This window comes from Chiloscyllium plagiosum, chromosome 28, assembly GCF_004010195.1.
Source record: "Chiloscyllium plagiosum isolate BGI_BamShark_2017 chromosome 28, ASM401019v2, whole genome shotgun sequence".
Taxonomy (NCBI): domain Eukaryota; kingdom Metazoa; phylum Chordata; class Chondrichthyes; order Orectolobiformes; family Hemiscylliidae; genus Chiloscyllium; species Chiloscyllium plagiosum.
The window spans coordinates 7,742,103-7,761,849 of record NC_057737.1 but is presented as its reverse complement, the minus strand read 5'-3'; positions in this window follow the sequence as shown (position 1 = coordinate 7,761,849).

The following is a 19,747-nucleotide window of genomic DNA, read 5'->3' as shown; positions in this document are numbered from 1 at the left end:
CAGAGCAAGGAGTTGACCCAGACCAAGTGTTGCAAACTGGCACATTCCAAGATCCAGGACTATGTGCTGAGGGACGCACTAAAGCCTCGGGCAGCTGCAGACAAGGCAGAGTGGGGAAAGACCATCAGCTAAGATGTTTCGGCTGAAGTTAAATGCGTCACCATTCAGTTTTCAGATCCTCCTGCTGCCTCAAATATATGTAAATATAATCCTACAATAATAAGAAATTTATCTGGTGTGTTTCTTGGATCGAGTTAAGCTCCAATGTTTGTATGTTTCTTCATATGCTACTGTACAGAACCAAATTAGTTCAGTGACATGTGTATATATCAAGCTATTTCTTAAGAATAAACTATAGTTCTGAAATTTAAAAAAAGTAAGTGGTTTGTGTTGCGCATTCTTGCTCTCGGTATCCACCTCTTGGAGATTTTGCTGAGTTGTAGCTTCTGATCTAACTTCTGCAATGGCAGACCTGACAATCCTGTATAATTGAGAGTGTGGTGCTGGAAAAGCACAGCAGGTCAGGCAGCATTCGAGGAGCAGGAGAATCAAAGTTTCGGGCAAAAGCCCTTCAACAGCCTTTCCCGATGAAGGACTTTTGCCCGAAGCATCGATTTTCCTGCTTTTCGGATGCTGCCTGACCTGTTGTGCTTTTCCAGCGTGACACTCTTGACTCTGATCTCCAGCATCTGCAGTCCTTACTTTTGCCTACTTAATCCTGTGTAATTGCAGATATCACAACGAGAAGTTTCTCAATCTCTTTTGAGAGCTCTGGCCCCCACACCACTGACAGCCATTGCTGTAAACCTGGCAATCAACCATTGTCTTCTTTCCAATGCATATTCCTGAAGAGAAGCTGGAAATTGGAATAACTTGGGAGATGGTGGTATTGTGGTAATGTTACTGAACTAATTATCCAGAAGTTCACGCTAATGCTCTAGGGACATTGGTTTCAATCTCATCATAGTGATTGATGGAATTTGAATTCAATTAGAAAACCTGGAATCTAATTAAGCAGAGTCAGCATGGCTTCATGAAAGGGTAATCATGTCTAATTCATTAAGAGTTTTTCAAGGACGTCTCAATCAGACGGGATAGAGGGGAACTGTTAGATGTGTTGTATTTGGACATTCAGAATATTTTGGACAAGGTACCTCACAAAAGGCTAACTCGTAAGACAAGAGCCCATGGTGTTGGAGGGAGAATATTAAAGTGGAGAGAGAATTGGCTAATGGACAGGAAACAGCAAGTGGGGATAAGGAGTTCTTTTTCAGGTTGGCAACTTGTAACCAATGGGGTCCCACAGGGATCAGTGCTGGAACCGCATCTGTTTGCAATATATTTTAATGACTTGGAGGAAGGAAATGAATGTACTCTAGCCAAATTTGCAGACGACACAAAAATAGATGGAAAGGCAAGTTGGAAGAAAGATACCAAACATTTTACAGAGAGATAGCAATAGGTTAAATATGTGGGCAAAACAATTTGGAAAATGGAGTATAATATAGGAAAATGTGAAGTTGTTCATTTAGGAAAGGAAAAACAAAAGAAGAGAATATTATTTAAATGGAGAAAAGCTGCAGAAAGCTGCAACACAAAGGGATTTGGTGGTACTTGTGCATGAAGCACTGAAAGTTAGCACACGTGCAGCAGGTAATCTTAAGGTTAATGTAACACTGGCCCTTATTTCAAGGAGGTTGGAATATAAGAAAAGGGACATCTTACTGCAAATATACTGGGTGTTGGTCAGATCACATCTGGAGTACTGAGAGCAGTTTTGGTTCCTTATTTAAGGAAAGATATCATTTCATTGGAGGTGTTCAGAGAAGGTTCACTGAGGTAATCTCTGGTACAGAGAGATTGTCTTATGAGCAAAAGCTAAATACATTGGGACTCTACTCACTGGAGTTCAGAAGATTGAGAGGTGATCTAATTGAATTCTTAATAGGATTCTTAAGGGGACTTGACAGGGTAAATGAGAATGTTTCATCTCATGGGACCAGAGGGCATAGTCTCAGAATTAAGGGGCACCAAGTTTGAATCATAAAATCACGTCACAAGCTTTCCCAAAGTCCCCGCCAACTTAACTGGTCAATATGATGGACATTGCTGAGGCTCTGCTATTTCAAATTTTCTAAACACCTCTCTCTCTGTCTGTCTTTAGGTTTGAGGAGGGAAGAAGGGAGGGAGGGTAACACTACATGATGTAATGGTTCTTCGTCACTGAGACCTTCATGATCCCCTTTCTTTGTTCAAATTAATACTGAGATAAGGAGGAATGTCTTCTCTGAGAGGATTGTGGGTCTTTGGAACTCCTTGCCACAAGGAGCTTTGTGGATATTTAAGGGTGAGATAGATTGATTCTTGATCAGTCAGGGAAGATGAATGTCTAGTGATATTACCGCTAGACTGTGAATCCAGAAACTCAGCTAATGTTCTGGGGATCAGGTTTCGAATCATGCCATGGCAGATGGTGGAATTTGAATTCCTTTATAACGAAGAGAAATCTGGAATTAAGAATATATTAATGACAGTGAATCCATTACTGATTATCATTTTTTTTAAAAAAACCCCCATGTGGCTCAGTAATGTGCTTTAGGGAAGGAAATCTGCTACATTTATCTCGTCTGGACTGCATGTGACTCTAGACCCACAGCATTGTGATTGATTCTCAACTGCTCTCTGAAATGTTCTCAGTTCAAGGACAGCTAGGGGTGGGCAATAAATGCTGGCGAGCGATGCCCACATCTCATGATTAGATTAGATTACTTACAGTGTGGAAACATGCCCATCGGCCTAACAAGTCCACACCGCCGAAGCGCAACCCACTCAGACCCATTCCCCTCCATTTACCCCTTCCCCTAACACTATGGGCAATTTAGCATGGCCAATTCACCTCACCTGCACATTTTTTTTGGATTGTGGGAGGAAACGGAGCACCCAGAGGAAACCCACGCAGACACGGGGAGAATGTTCAAACTCCACACAGAATGTTCAAACTCCAAGGGGAGGTGTTGTGGTAATGTCACTGAATTAGCTATCCAGAATACGGGTTTGAAATCCACCAGGGCGGATGATGAAATTTAAATTCAATGAAATCTGGAGTTGAAGAGCTGGCCTAATGGTGACCATTTAGTCACTGTGAATTGTCATTAAAACACATCTGGTTTAATAATGTCCTTTAGGGAAAGAAATCTGCTGTCATGCGACTTCCGACTCACAGCGATGTGTCTGAACAATTATGGATGGGCAATAAATCACCTGGCCAACGATACCCACATCGAATAAAAACTATCATCAATTGTTGCAAAATCCATCCAGTTCACTAATATCGTAGAGGATAGGAAACTGCTGTCCTTACCTGGTCTGACCTACACATGACTGCAGATCTACATCAAAGTGGTTTACTCTTAACTGCCCTTCAATTGCCCTAAAAAGCCATTCAGTTCAAGGGCAATTAGGGATGAGCAACAAATGCTGGCCTTGCCAGCAATGTCCATAATCCATCAAAGAAAACAAAAGCAAGTCTTTTGGTACACTATCAAGTCAACCATAATAGTGAAATGTTGTTGGCACTTAAGTTATGTGTTCTCGGCTAACTCATTGGATCTTTGGTCTAGCATCCTGCAAAACATTACTGTAAACACAAGCACGGTGTTGGTTGCTTTTTTATTGCTGTCACATTAGATTGAGTCTCTCTTGGTTTGCTGGCTGTTCTTTGCTCTTTTTGCCACCATATTTAATCACAATGTGTTTTTTCTTCTTCTTGAGTTCTGCCATGAGTCTCAGAGATCCAGCAAAAGTCTTCTACCTTCTGCCTAACAAATTTGATTCTGGACTACTTGTTTTCTAAAGGGTAGTTGAACTCTTTCTACTCCCTTAAGGAAGCTGAAATTGGGACATGACTAAGCTGAAAAGTAAGTTTGGTTGATTGCAAACAGTGTACACATTTTCAACTCTCTGGTGTAGCGTAATGTGGAATTTCAGACAGTTATTCCACCTACACTACATATCTACATCACTATAGGCTGTAGCTTCTGCTCCTTCAGCAAAGGTGGCTTGTCTTGTTAGGGCACTGACCCTAGAGCTTGCAATCAAGCTTAAAGTTAACAGGATATCAATTCACCAAAACAAGTTATGTGAAATATGAGCTGTTGGGGTCACAGATATTACTACGATACCTCAGTTATATTTTCTAAAGGAAATTGCTGTACCATATTATGGTTTTTGCACGTGCAACCTCTTCCTTTTCTGCAATTCCATAACTGTCCATCACTGGGCGAATGATAAGATTCTTGGTAGTGTAGATGAGTATTACCTCAGATTACAACATGATCTTGACCAGATGGGCCAATGGGCTGAGAAATGGCAGATGGAGTTTAATTCAGACAAGTGAGAGGTGCTGCATTTTGGGAAAGCAAATCCTAGCAGGACTTATATACTTAATGGTAAGGTCCTAGGGAGTGTTGCTGAACAAAGAGATCTTGGAGTGCAGGTTCATAGCTCCTTGAAAGTGGAGTCAGATAGGATAGTGAAGGTAGATAGGATAGTGAAGGAGGCGTTTGGTATGCTTTCCTTTATTGGTCAGAGTAGAGTACAGGAGTTGGGAGGACATTGGTTAGACCACTGTTGGAATATTGTGTGCAATTCTGGTCTCCTTCCTATTGGAAAGATGTTGTGAAACTTGAAAGGGTTCAGAAATGATTTACAAAGATGTTGCCAGGGTTGGAGGATTTGAGCTATAGGGAGAGCCTGAACAGGCTAGGGCTGTTTTTCCTGGAGTGTCAGAGGCTGAGGGGTGACCTTATAGAGGTTTACAAAATTATGAGGAGCATGGATAGGATACATAGACAAGGTCTTTTCCCTGGGGTCAGGGAGTCCAGAACTAGAGGGCATAGGTTTAGGGTGAGAGGGGAAAGATATAAAAGAGACTTAAGGGACAACTTTTTCACGTAGAGGGTGTAATGTGTATGGAATGAGCTGCCAGAGGACATGGTGGAGGCTGGTATAATTGCAACATTTAAAAGGCATCTGGATGGGTATATGAATAGGAAGGATTTGGAGGGATATGGGCCGGGTGCTGGCAGGTGGGATACATTGGGTTGGGATATCTGGTCAGCATGGACGGGTTGGACCGAAGGGTCTGTTTCCGTGCCACCCAGGTTGATAGGGCTATTAAGAAGGCATATGGTTATGAGGTCATGCTGCAGCTGTACAAAATTTGGGTGCGGCCTCACTTGGTGTATTGAGTCCAGTTCTGGTCCCCCCATTATAGAAAGGATGTGGATGCCTTGGAAAGGGTTCAGAGGAGATTTACCAGGATGTTGCGTGGTATGGAGGGAATGTCTTACGATGAAAGGTTGAGAGATTGGAGGCTGTTTTCATTAGAGAGAAGAAGGTTGAGCAGTGACTTAATTAAGACGTATAAAGATCATCAGAGGGTTAGATTGGGTGGACAGTGAGAGTCTTTTTCCTCAGATGGTGATGGCTAGCACGAGGGGACATAGCTTTAAATTGAGCGGTGATAAATATAGGACAGATGTCAAAGGTAGTTTCTTTACTCAGAGAGTAGTAGGGACGTGGAACACACTGCCTGCAACAGTAGTAGACTCACCAACTTTACAGGCATTTAAATGGTCATTGGATAGGCATATGGACAAGAATGGAATAGTGTAGGCTAGATGGGCTTCAGATTAGTTTCACAAGTTGGCGCAACATCGAGGGCCGTTTTATGTTCTATTTACACTCAGTGCTTAATCTTGAAGTAATGCTGAATTTTAAGACGTTGCTAACCAAAGTGCGGTGATGCTGGGACTGTGAGTAAATTTAAGGATGAGTTTTACCAAATTTTAATTGGTAACGGGTTGAAGAGCTATGGGGGGAGGATGGAAAATGGGGTTGAGAAGCATATCAGCTATGATCGAATGGCGGAGCAGACCCAACAGGCCGAATGGCCTAATTCTGCTCCTAACTCTTGTGAACTTAAGAATGGTCACTTTCATGAAATACAATCTTGCATTCTGTATGAGTTTTCTATTGCCTTAAACCTGCAAGAAAGTAGCTTCCCTTTTTTTTCCCATTTCTTAATTAATTTTAAATCCATATCATTTGCCCTCTGCCTTGTAATTCGTCTTCCTTAAGCTTGTATTTACCAATGCTGTTTTAAATTGATTCATAGATCTGATAGAATGTATACCACAATGCGGTTGCACTACTTTATTTACTCTTTATAACTTCATATTCCTGTGATAAAAAATGTGCAGTTACAAACAGAAACCCAGAAGCTGCTCTCACTGATTACCTACTCTTCCAAGTGATGTGCTGATGTAGTCAGCACTCTGACAGCAACTTTTAGAAAACATGTAAAAGAAAATGGAGTTACTCATATATGCTGGACTATCACTGTAAAAAGAGGAACAAAATATGAAGTATAATTGGGTTTTACCTTGACTCTAAGTTGTGACCACTGCCAGGTAACCACTCTGCCCCTGAAAGAAGAACAATTTTACATAATTGTGGAATGTTAAATTTTCATATGATAATAAAACTTCAGTTAACATAATAGGTAAAAATATTTTAAAGTGTTTATATTTCAGCTTTACCTTATTCCCCTGAATACGTCCTCATTTTTATCTCAATCATTGTAAAATTTATTAAGATTGAAATATAATTAGTGCTTTGGCTTCTCAGTTTACTGATTGTGATAATAATTCAACATGATTGGCTCCTTTGCCTACCTGTTGTCATTCACAATTGCTGAATGCCTGGATATCCTCTAGACTTATCAGAAATATCAAAGAAATGTCAGGAAAGGCAAATTACACACTATAGCGATCACTCGATCTTTATAGGTAGCTTTCTTTGAAACCATTGCTAGCCACGATTATTTTCTACAGTTGTACAGCTCAATGAAGTTGGTGATATACCATGGTCAACTTTTAATGCAAACTTGTCGGTTCTGGCTCTGCTCCATTACTTGGTGCTTTAATTTGAGATTTTTCCATTAAAAGGGTTGGGAACATGAGATGGATAGCTAAGATAATGACCCAAATCTTCTGTGAAAAGTAACAGTGTGTTAATGACATATAGTGTTATTAATCCTGAGCATATTTTAAGTAGTCTTCAGACTGCTGATTGTAGCTTGGTGCAAAATACTAAACAACACTGAGCTGGGTAGTGAAATAAATTAGAACATGTCATTTCATCTCAGTGACTGGAATTTGAATTTGGCCATTTTTAGCATATATTTTAAAAAACCTAACTGTTGTTCTAAGCATCAATTTGAAACAACATCCATCTCCAGTGCACAACCAGAGACATATCAACGTGGTGTGGTAGGAGTGGAAATGATTTATAAATCACACATTAGCTTACAAAATTTGTAAAGATTTTTCAAAAAGGTTTCAATAAGGTACCTTTTATCACCAGGTGCCAAAAGGTGAGTTTTTTTAAATCCCTCAGTCAGTTATGCAACAAAGATTTCAAATTCTTTTTTGGCATACAGCTACATCTCACAACTGGAACATTGTACTAATCAGAATTAAGGAGCCAATTAAAAGATTAACTTGAGTAAAAGAAACAGAAATTTTATTACTTACTAGCCCCAAGAAAAATAATAAAATATGACTTCAGACATATACCTAACCTCAGAAACAAAGTTTAAAAGGGGTCAGTGTCTAGTATAATGGGATGACAAAGAATACAAAGTTTAAAAAGCCTATAGTATTCTTGAGTTGTCATAGTTGAACCTGAGAGCATGGCATTTAGTTGATGTCTTGTATCCTTGGCAAGAATGAAATTTGTAGAATCCTGTGTACTTGCTGAATGCATGGTTCTTCAATTTGTTCTATCACTGGCTGCTTTCGAGATGATGAGCAGGAAATAGAGAGAGAGAGAGAGAGAGTCTTCCTATTACCAATTCATTTTCATTTCTCTCTGACTGCTGCTTACCAATTCATTTTCATTTCTCTCTGACTGCTGCTCCAAGCAGCTACTGAAATATGCTTCATTTGTGTATTCCTGAATCTCTCCAAGCTGAATAGATGCAACCTTTTCATGCTCAGTATGTGCAGCTTCTCATACAAGTGTAAGTTAAAACAGGGAGATGTGAGTTTTTTGACACCAGACTTGGTTGACTGGTTTCTCGGTCTTCAGATAAAACGGTAATTTAAGTTCAAATCATTTTGTTCATTTCCCATTGGCTCCCCAAACCTGACTCTATCTGTGACCAGATGTTCAACCATTTTAGGCTTTTCCTCGTTAGGAAACATTTTACTCCATGAAGGTTTTAGGTATTAAAGTTAGATGATAGAAGTTGAAAATTGATGGCCCATATTTTACCATTACGTGACAAGCCACGAAGAAACACAAAATAATGGGGCATGGGGTGAGGGCGATAGATTAGCATGGGCATAGAGTTAGTTAAAGATCCAAAGAGAGAGAGAAAGATGGTTCATAATTAGATTGGCAGACTCTTATTAGCAGAATACATGGCCTAGTGATATTGTTGCAGCACTGTTAATCCACAGACTGGGGACCTGAATTTGAATCCTACCAAGGCAGCTGGTGAAATTTGAATTCAATTAAAGAAAACTGGAATTAAGGCTCTAATGATGACCATGAATTCATTGTCGATTGTTGGGGAAAAACCCATCTGGTTCACTAATGTCCTTTAGGGGAGGAAACTGCCATCCTTACCTGGTCTGGACTACATGTGACTCCAGACTCACAGCAATGTGGTTGACTCTTAACTGCCCTCCCAATAAATGCTGGCCAGTGCTGCCCTTATCCTATGAACGAATAAATAAAAAATATTTAAAGCTGCAATCGATTGACATTTGGATTCCAGGGAGCATTGGCCAGGATCAGCTGTAATTTTATTAATGGAAGATAAAGCTCAATGGCTCAGTGACCCTACTCTTGCTTCTATTTCTTAGGAATTTCTACTAGCAACAAGTGATTCAATGCCCAGTTGCTTTTTCTATACAGGAAATTTGATGGTTATTGTATCTGAACACAAAGAAATTTATAAAATCTATGAAACATCTGGTTCAGATAAAAGCTACATCTGCTTTCCTTCCTTCATCTTGTCAGATCACTTTCATCAGAAAGTGATTTACTGAAATCCATCCCAGACATATGGCGTCCATTTGGGATCATTTGAAATAATGCTCAAATAGAAAGAATATTGGCAAAAATTCAACCTACACAAAATAAGGTACCATGGATATCCCTCCTCTTGTGCATAGAATACCAACAAAAATGTCTAATTTTAAGGGTTCTTTGCTTTGCTTTGCTTTGCTTTGTGAAGAAAGGCCAAGATAACTTAAATAAAAAGCTGCAGATACTGAACAGGTCCAGTAGCATCTATGGAGAGAGAGAGATACTTAAAACTTTAATTCTGTATCCTATCATCAGAACTGGGAAGAGTTAGACATGCAAGCAAATTTTAAGAGGTATTTGAGCAAACACAAGAGAGGAACAGAAAACAACAACGGTGAGAAGGTTAAAAAAGATGAGCTGAAATTCTGTCAGAGAGAACAGCGAATTTATTTCGAGGAGGTCACTTCTGAAAGAGAACTGGCAGTTTCAGAATTAACATTTCAACCAGTGACTTTTCATCTGAACTGAAATATGTTGAAATTGCAAGCAAGCTTTACGCATGGCAATCAATTCTGCTTGCTATTTGTAGTCTCCTCCTGGCACCATTTTCTATTGTCAGTCTTCTGTTAAATGGTGGGTCACTGGTTTAATTCTTGGTTCATGCTGAGCTAGCTAATCTCAGTTGGCCTCAGCATTCTTTGACTAAGGAACAAAGAGAGAAAATCTGCCGGATTTTCAGGTGTAGCCTGATCCTTCATGGAACAGAATGAGCGAATGCAAGTGCAGTCGTGACTCATTTGGATAGCGCGTGCTGGAAATCAAGCCACTATTACCAAAGTCATCACAAAAGTTAAGGTTTTTAAAAGAACTATGCAAAATGACCAAACTATCTGATTTTCAGGTATCCAGGTGGATAGAAAGTATAGATTAGGTTTCTGTGCTGAACAAGAAATATCAATTTATGGCAGGTTAATAGATTCGAGCTGCATAATTAAATTAAGTAAATTCCACAAATTATAACTCTAAACACTTTTAAACTCCCTTTACATATTCATACATAGACAAACAAAATAGGGAGAAAAAAAAACATAGGGCAGAAGGAAAACAGTTATGTAGTTTTTATTCACAAAATCTGTTGGGTTGGTTCCTGCTGGTCTGAAGGTTTATCTTTAACCTACCTCTTTCTGGATGCTTGCACTGGTTGCAAGAGGCACAAGGTGTCCATTTCACTTATGAAAGGCTTCTGACTTATTTGAATTCAAAGTCACAAATTGCAGCATCTGCCGAAGGAAAGAGAAGATTTTATTTCAGGTTAAAGTGGCTTACTGCAGAGAAGTGACTTTTTGACAGCTGCAAATCTGCTGGCTTTTTTTCTGGTCTGATGATGTTCTCACTATTTTGCTCACAGCCCAAGCTGTTCAGCTACCCAAAAACAAATCACATAGCTGTTGGCAGGCAGAGGATCTTTCCCATTGATAATTAGTCCCTTGTCCATGAACTAATCTGCTTCACTTGTAAACAATCCCTTGGTTCCAGTTCATCTGCCCCCAACTACAGTGTGTTCAGAAAAGGTGTCAAAATCCTGGCTTTCAAAACATGAAGCCTTCCTTGCAAATTCCTGGGTTTCAAAATATTTTTTTCTTGTTTCAGTCCACCGTGGGTGGCACGGTGGCTCAGTGGTTAGCACTGCTGCCTCAGAGCGCCAAGAACCTGGGTTTGATTCCTGCCTCAGGCAACTGTCTGTGTGGAGTTTGCACATACTCCCCATATCTGCGTGGGTTTCCTCCGGGTGCTCCGGTTTCCTCCCACAGTCCAAAGATGTGTATGTTAGGTGAATTGGCCATGCTAAATTGCCCATAGTGGTAGGTGCATTAGTCAGGAGTAAATGTAGGGGAATGGGTTTGGGTGGGTTACTCTTCCGAGGGGCAGTGTGGACTTGTTGGGCCGAAGGGCCTGTTTCTACACTGTAGGGAATCTAATCTAATCTAATTCCAAAAATCATTAAAATACACAACCTTTCCAGAGTACGCATCCCAACTTCACATGAGGACACATCTAGGCTTACACATTAGTAAAGATCCTTTGGGCACGATATTGGAAGGTGTCTCAGCTGGAGTAATATGTCCCAGCAAAGAACTAATATATTCAAAAGAAAGGGGAAGAAATTTAATGAGAGATGTAGAGAGACAATAAAAAAGTAATTTCAACCTCCTGCCACTCTTTTGAAAATTTGGTGAAATTTATTTATTTTTGAAAGACATTAAATATTTTTTCACTTCCCCTTTTATTGAGATCCCTGATGCCATCCAAGCTGAGTGAACAGAGAGGCAATCAGGCAGCAAATAAAGATTATTTGTCTTTTCAACATGTACATTTGTCATCTGAGTAAATATTGCAGTGTCTCTGTAAATTTGTACAGTGGCTTGTAAGGCTCGAAGCCAGCATTAATTATACAAGGAGGTAACTTCTTTTGTACATTTTCTTTCCTCCTGAAAGCACTGTGGTATATGGAAGCTTGTAGCCCTCACTTACTGAGTTCGAGTGACCAATTTTGCAACTGTAAGTCTCAGCAGCAATTCATGCAGTGTATTTGGCAACTTTAGGTTTTGCAAGTTACACGAAAGCTATTTCTTCTTTTTCTCAAATTAACCATAATTTCAAATAATGTCATCTTTAGACTTGGAAATTGGTTCAAAGTGTAAGGAAGCACCATTTGCTAAGTATTAAACAATGCTGTTAATCTGCTAGTTAGCTTCCAAACCCATCATCATTACCATCTAGAAGGACAAGGGAAGCAGATACATGGGAACATCACCACCTGCTAGTTCCCTCCAAGTCATTCACCATTCTGACTTGGAAGTATATCACTGTTCCTTCAGTGTCGCTGGGTCAAAATCCTGAAATTCCTTCCATAACAGCATTGTGGGTCTACCTATGGCACATGGACTTCAGTGTTTCAAGAAGGCAGCTCTCCACCAGCTTCTTAAGAGCAACTAGGGATGGGCAACAAATGCTGGGCCCAGCCAGCAGCCTCCAAATCTCATGAATGAATAAAAAGTTTCCAAATTGTGGAGGAGGAGAAGTAGGGAAGGCATGGCAAGCAAGTGGGAAATGCAGAAACAAAGGAGTTGAAGCACACGATTATCAGGGTATCAAACATTTTAGCAGGCTAACAAGAACTACCCACAGTTTACAAAGGCTAACAAGAAGAAGAGGGAAAACACTCAGGACAAAAGCACAACTAGAGAGAGAATAGGGCCCCTTAAAGGTCAGCAAGGCTGCCTATGTGTGGAACCACAGGAGATGGGGGAGATACTAAATGAGTAGTTTGCATCATTGTTTACAGTGGAAAAGGATATGGAAGATAGAGAACATGGAGAAATAAACTGCCACCTCTCGAATAATGTCCATCTTACAGAGAAGGAGGTGCTGGACATCTTAAAATGCATCAAGGTGGATAAATCCTTGGGACCTGATCAGGTGTACCCTCAATCTCTAAAAGAATCTACAGAATGATTGCTGGGCCCCTTGCTGAGATATTTGTATCATTGATAGCCACAGGTGAGGTGCCGGATGACTGGAGGTTGGTTAATGTGGTGCCATTATTTAAGAAAGGTGGTAAGGAAAAGCCAGCGAACTATAGACCAGTAAGCCTGATATCGGAGGTGGGCAAGTTGTTGGAAAGAATCCCGAGGGACAGGATTTACACATATTTGGAAAGGCAAGGACGATTAGGGATAGTCAACATGGTTTTGTGTCTCACGAACTTGACTGAGTTTTTAAAAGAAACAATAAAGAGGATTGATGTGCAGTGGACATGATCCATATGGACTTCAGTAAAGCATTCGACAAGGTTCTGCATGGTAGACTGGTTAGCAAAGTTAGATCATATGGAATAGAGTGAGAATGAGCTATTTGGGTAGAGAACTGGCTCGAAAGTAGAAGACAGAGAGTGGTGGTGGAGAGTTACTATTCAGACTGGAGGCCTGTGACCAGTGGAGTGCCACAAGGATTGGTGCTGGGTCCACTGCTTTTCTTCATTTATATAAATGATTTGGATGTGAACATAGGAGGTATAATTAACAGATAACACCAAAATTGGAGGTGTAGTGGACAGTGAAGAATGTTAACTCAGAGTACAACAGAGTCTTCATCAGGTGGGCCAATGGGCCAAAAACTGGCAGATGGAATTTAATTTAGATAAATATGAGATGCTGCGTTTTGGAAAGGCAAATCAGGGCAGGACTTATACACTTAAAGATAAGGTCCTGGGGAGTGGTGCCGATAAAAGAGACCTTAGAGTGCAGGTTCATAGTTCCTTGAAAGTGGAGTCATAAGCAAACAGGATAGTGAAGAAGGCATTTGGTACGCTTGCAAAACTAGAAGGTGTGAGGGGAAAGATGTAAAAGGGACTGAAGGGGTAACGCAGACGGTGGTGTGTATATGGAACAAGCTGCCAGAGGAAGTGGTGAAAGCTGGTACGATTGCAACATTTATTAGGCATCTGGATGAGTATATGAATAGGAAGGGTTTAGAGGAAGATGAGCCAAATGCTGGCTGGTGGGGCTAGATTCATTTCGGATATCTGGTGGGCATGGACAAGTTGGACTGAAGGGTCTGTTTCTGTGCTGTATATCCCTATGAATCTATGACTCTACAACTCTATTGCAGTAAAATCTTGCAATATATTCAGTGTTTCAAGATGGCCCCAGAGCATGGCAACACTTTGTGTTTTGCATGCAACAAAGCACTATTCACTGTATTTTTATATCCATCTGACAATAAATCTAAATCTAAAACCTAATCTAAATCTACTTGTGACTAATTTTCTTTTCCAGTGTTTGTCTACACCGCTCCCCCCCGCTTAACTGTTGCGATTGATTCAGCAGTAATCGCAACTTTTGATAACATGTCCCATACTTGGAAAAGGATATGCATCAACCTTGCCTTTATATTTTCCTAGTACTAATGCTGACTTTATATATACCACCTTATTATTGAATCACCAATCAGCAAAATTAATCTTATACAACTTTTAAAAATAATTTTTTTGCAACCTGTTGTAGACATGTTCTAATGCACCTTTAAGGCAAAAAGCAGTTAATCTCTGACCTTCTAGTCGGGACACTTGTACCACAAAACCTTCTGTTCCAAATTCTGAACATGCTAAACAGTTTAATCACATTGCCCTTCTCCTCTTCTGCTTGCTGAGAATTTTAGTACTATCTGCTGAATATCTGACTTCCTACAACCAATAATCTTGTCAAAGGATTTTTTTTTAAAGAAAGTGAACATTTGGAGTTTCAAATTGGTTTCATCATAAAACTGATGCTAATCCATTGATGTAAAATAAATCAACACATTAATACTAGGTCGACTGAAAGGAAAGGAATTTGAAAGGAATTCTCCTCAAATTAAACAGCAAAATTACTACGAGAAAAAGTATGTTTATTAATGCCATCCTGAATTGAAAGGTTGTAGCTGGCCACAATATGTAAAAAGATACATTCCCCTCCCCATCCCCATCTGCATTCTGTAGAGATCATTTCCTCCGCGACATCCTTGTTAGGTCCACCAACCCACCCTCCACTCCCAACACCTTCCCTTGCCACTGCAAGAGGTGTAAAACCTGCGCCCACACCTTCCCTCTCACCTCCATCCAAGGCCCCAGAGGATTCTTCCACAACCGGCAGAGATTTTCCTGCATATCCATACATGTCATCTGCTGTGTCCGTTGGGAGACAGGACGCCAACTCATGGAATTTCAGGGAACATCTCTGGGATACATGCATCAAATAACCCCACTGCTCTGTAGCCCATCACTACAACTCATCCTCCCATTCTGCCAAGGACATGCAAGTTCTGGGCCTCCTCCACTGACAAATCCAAGCCACCTGACGGCTGGAGGAAGAACACCTCATCTTCCGACTTGAGACATTCCAACCACACAGCATCAACGTCGACTTCACCAATTTCCTCATCACCCCTCCCCACACTTCGTCCTAGATCCAACCCTCCAACTCAGCATCGCCTTGCTGTGGTTCTGTTCGCCGAGCTGGAAGTTTTTGTTGCAAACGTTTCGTCCCCTGGCTAGGCGACATCATCAGTGCTTGGGAGCCTCCTGCGAAGCGCTTCTTTGATGTTTCCTCCGGTGTTTATAGTGGTCTGTCCCTGCCGCTTCCGGTTGTCAGTTTCAGCTGTCCGCTGTAGTGGTTGGTATATTGGGTCCAGGTCGATGTGTTTGTTGATGGAGTTTGTGGATGAATGCCATGCCTCTAGGAATTCCCTGACTGTTCTCTGTCTGGCTTGCCCTTCAGCATCGCCTTCTTGAAGTGTCCTACCTGTCCACCTTCTAACCCACCTATCCACTCCTCCGACCTTTCACCATCAAACCCCACCTGCATCTACCTAGTGCCTTCCCAGCTACCTTCATCCCAACTCCACCCTCCTATTTATCTTTCAGCCCCCTTACCCCTCTTCACCACATTCCTGATGAAGGGCTTACGTCTGAAACAGCGACTCTCCTGGTCCTCGGAAGTTGCCTGACCTGCTGTGCTTTTCCAGCACCACATTTTTCGACAATATGTGAAGGTTACAATCTCTGAATGTAGCTCGTTTGGAACAAATAAATAAAACATACTGTAGTGATTGGAATGAGGCTGATCAGGTGGATCTCACTGAGTAGGAGTTTCTTGATTGGAGCTGTTAACCTCGCTAATTTGGTTCCTACTTACACTGACAGATAGGAAAGCATTTCTTCTGCACTGCACCAAAACCACGAATCAAAACAGCTTTAAAGAACGCCCACACTTCACCATCATTATATTTCCATTTCCACCCTTAGCAACTTGGTGTTGTTTTAAAGTTTACAGCAAAGTTATTGCTAGATTTGTACCATGACCAGATTCTTTCAGAAATTGGATGTGATAAACCAAAACTCATATCACACAGCAAAGATGTTTGCAGCCAATTTAAAGACATGACTTTTTGAACATCCCTGTCCTGGATGTGAAAAGGTAGCTCTCCAACTTATTAACCCAGCCAGCTCCATTTCCTTCAAGCAATAATTTAAAAGAAGGGTTATTAAAACATTAATGTGTAACACTCACAGAGGTAGGTTCAAGAGTGACACAGAGAAAATAGGCTTTGCAAAATGTTGTTTGTGTTAATGCAACAACACAAAAAAAAGCATTGCCAATCATTTGAAACACATCTGTTCATTGATCGCTGGTTGCTCACATTGACAAGAGGTCAATGAGCTTATTTTGGTAATTAAGCATCCATTACTGAAAGCTGTAATTTTCCAAAACTGCAAACATCAAAAATCATTTTGTGTTTCCTCATTGGTCTGGAAAATAAAGTTGCATTTTAAGTTTTTTAAAAACACTTCCCCAAAAATGATGTATAAATGTTAATTTATTTTTCTTATGCTTCATCAGCATGCTGTATAGCAACAGCTCTCTGTAATTAGGAGACTGTATGAATTTTAACATGAATACAGTTGTTTAATGATGATTGAAGTTTTAATTGATTTCATTAGTATCAGCATTGATTTCCTGTGGTGTTACTAAGGGAAGTGGGAAAAATGTCTTTTTTAGTGTTTGTCTCCTACTTGTTCATTCTGTCTCCTATTCTCTCCATGTCATCCACCTTTTTATTCTGTCTCAAGATATAAATCTGATGCTTTTTTCATTGTCATATGTTTCTATACAATTTACACACAGTCTTTCTTTAAAAGAAACAATCTTCAATGCATTATTTATGGAAACTAATTACTGTCACTTACATGATGTTTAAAATGCATCATAACAGTTTTACGAATTAAATGAACATCTTTAAATACCATCAGAGTGGCAGTCAAAGCTAAATTCTTACACTGAATTGAGCATAATATTGAATTTTTTAGGATAGCTTTCAATCCTTTTCAAATTATCACACAGGATAAAATAAAGGGAAAGTAGTTATAATCAACAGTTCAATCTGACATGGATATGAGTTATTCCAAAGACTTTGCAGCTGTGTCAGAGCAGCCTATGTGCTTCATGAAGCTTTTCTTTTTTTCTTTCCCTCAACTACATCTTAGTGCAGCCACAGGGTCTGGCACTGGGATGGAGGGGAGGGAGCCTGCTCTGCAGTGGATCCCATTGGCCTTGGAAGTTTGGTCAGACATCCCTGGATGTGCTTGTGTCTAGAGGGCCAAGGTGTACTGCACCTGTCCTCCCAGAGGCAAATTCACCCTCCTCAGCTTGAACTCCCATAAGGCTGAGGGTGGAGTTGGAAGCCTGGACACCTCTCAATTCTTGAGAATAGACTCCTGGATGGGGAGACTTTGGAGGGGGTGAGAACAAGGGTTGCATTCTGTCTGTGGCTCCTCCTCCAGCTATGTGCCTACTGACTTTGCATTGTCTCCTTGGGAGGAAGGTGTGCCTTTAGAGAGGGTCAAAGCCCCACATTTCCCCCCTCCAGCCCTGTCTCCATGCAGTTGATGCTGATCACCATTGGCTAGAGAAATAGAGTTCAGATCTGTGCATATATCCAGCTGATTCTGAGTGTGCTGGACCTGGGTCTCCATGGCAGCCACCAACCTGTTCATGGAAGAAGCCAGATGCTTGCAAGCCTGGTTCTTTGTATCAGGATGCCCAGTATCCCCAACTGCTCCTGTGTCCATTTGTGCATTTGGATGACGTCTCCTACTGGTAACACTGTGGGGTCCTCTCTCTAGGGCGGAGTGATACCAAGACTCTGGAAGTCCTAAGAGTGCCAGTGGCCTGGGCTACTTCTTTCTCAACCAGCTGTGGAGATGTGGTGCTGAAGTGTTCACCAGCAGGTGCTCCAATACCTAAAATACCCAACAAGGTGCCAATTTCAGACTGGGTAGTGGGTGCAGGGGATAGCATTGCTGGTGCTTCCTCTGAGACATCTGTGCTTTTATCCTTTGAGGTGGAGGGGATGTTTGTGAGGCCACCCTCTTGACTGCAGAGACTATGGACATGCTAGTCATACCTGCGATAGACAAAAGAAAGAAGGATATTATTAAATTGGAAAAGGTGCAGAAAAGGTTTATCATGATGTAACTGGGATCGGAGGGTTTGAGATATAAAAAGAGGCTGGATAGGCTGGGACTTTTTTCCCTGGAGGGTAGGAGAATGAAGGGTGCCCTTATAGAGGTTTATAACATCATGAGAGGCATAGATAACGTGAATAGCCAAGGTCATTTCCCTAGAGTAGGGTAGGTTCAAAACTGGAGGGCATAGGATTAAGGTGAGAGTGGAAAGATTTAAAAAGGATTTGAGGGGCAACTTTTCCACACAGAGGATAGTGAGTATATGGAATGAATTGCCAGAGGAAGTGATAGCTGCAGGTACAGTTACAAAGTTTAAAAAACAATTGGACAGGTACATGAATAGGAAAGGTTTAAACAGATATGGGTTAAACACAGGCAAATGAGACTAGTTTAGTTCAGGAAACATGGTCAGCACGGACAAGTTGGACTGAAGGTTTTCCTTCTGTGCTGTATGATTCTACGACCTCATCTACAATTTGTCATACAGAAATCAGTTTTTTTCTTGAAACCAAAATCAAAAATACTTGCCACCTAGTGGAAGAAGTAAGTCAAGCATCTCTAGCTGATGGGCTTTTGTTTTAATCAATCCAATTAGTGATATTACTACATACCTCTGGAGCAGGTGCGACTTGAACCTAGACCTCCTAGCTCAAAAGCTAGGGGACACTACCATTGTGTACAAGAGCCCTCGGGCTGATGGGAAGGTTGGGTTTGATGTCACTCACAGATATGTTAATTGTTTTAACCCTTGTGCTTTTTAATTAAGTTGTTTATATTCAATTTAGACTACATGTAGTTCTTCTATAACGCAATGGTTGCATTCTTGTACAACCTTGCATTACAGAAAACTCGAGCTTTAGAAACAGCACTTAAAATGTTGCCGATGTAATCACATTACAGTTAGCACACGTTTTAAGCATTTGCACTTTAGAAACAGTATCCCCAATTCATCAATCGTGATAATGTGTACGACCTGTATTTTCTAATCAATGTCATTATGTATCTGAAATAGCTGCACAGAGGCCAGTTACCATCACCAAGTCACTGTTTATTTACTAGTGCTCAGTATACTGGCAGTGGCCAGCCAGCCCAGAGTCAGTCTCACACTGAGGAAATCCTAATCTCCTGGTTATGTTGGCCAGCCAAGGATTTCCTGATTGGCCCAGGTTAACAACCCCAATCAAGATCCCCGTAGTCAATGAGATCCACCAGGTTCCAATCACTGCAGTATGAAAATAGAAATTCCTGGAAAAACTCAGCTGATCTGGCAACATCCATGGAGAAAGATCAGAGTTAACGATTCAGGTCCAGTGACTCTGCTAAAGAAGGATCACTGGATCTAAAACATTAACTCTGATTTCTACAGATGCTGCCAAACCCATTGAGTTTTTCCACAACTTCTGTTTTTGTTTCTGATTTCCTGCATCGGAAGTTATTTTGGTTCACGATTATTATACATGCTGCTAAAAATATGTAATAAACTAAACATAGGAGTTGAAAGGACTTCCTGAAAGCATTTTTTTTCTTAAATTGCTATAATTTTCACCTTTGACAGAGGTTTGTTAAGTATACTGTAGATAA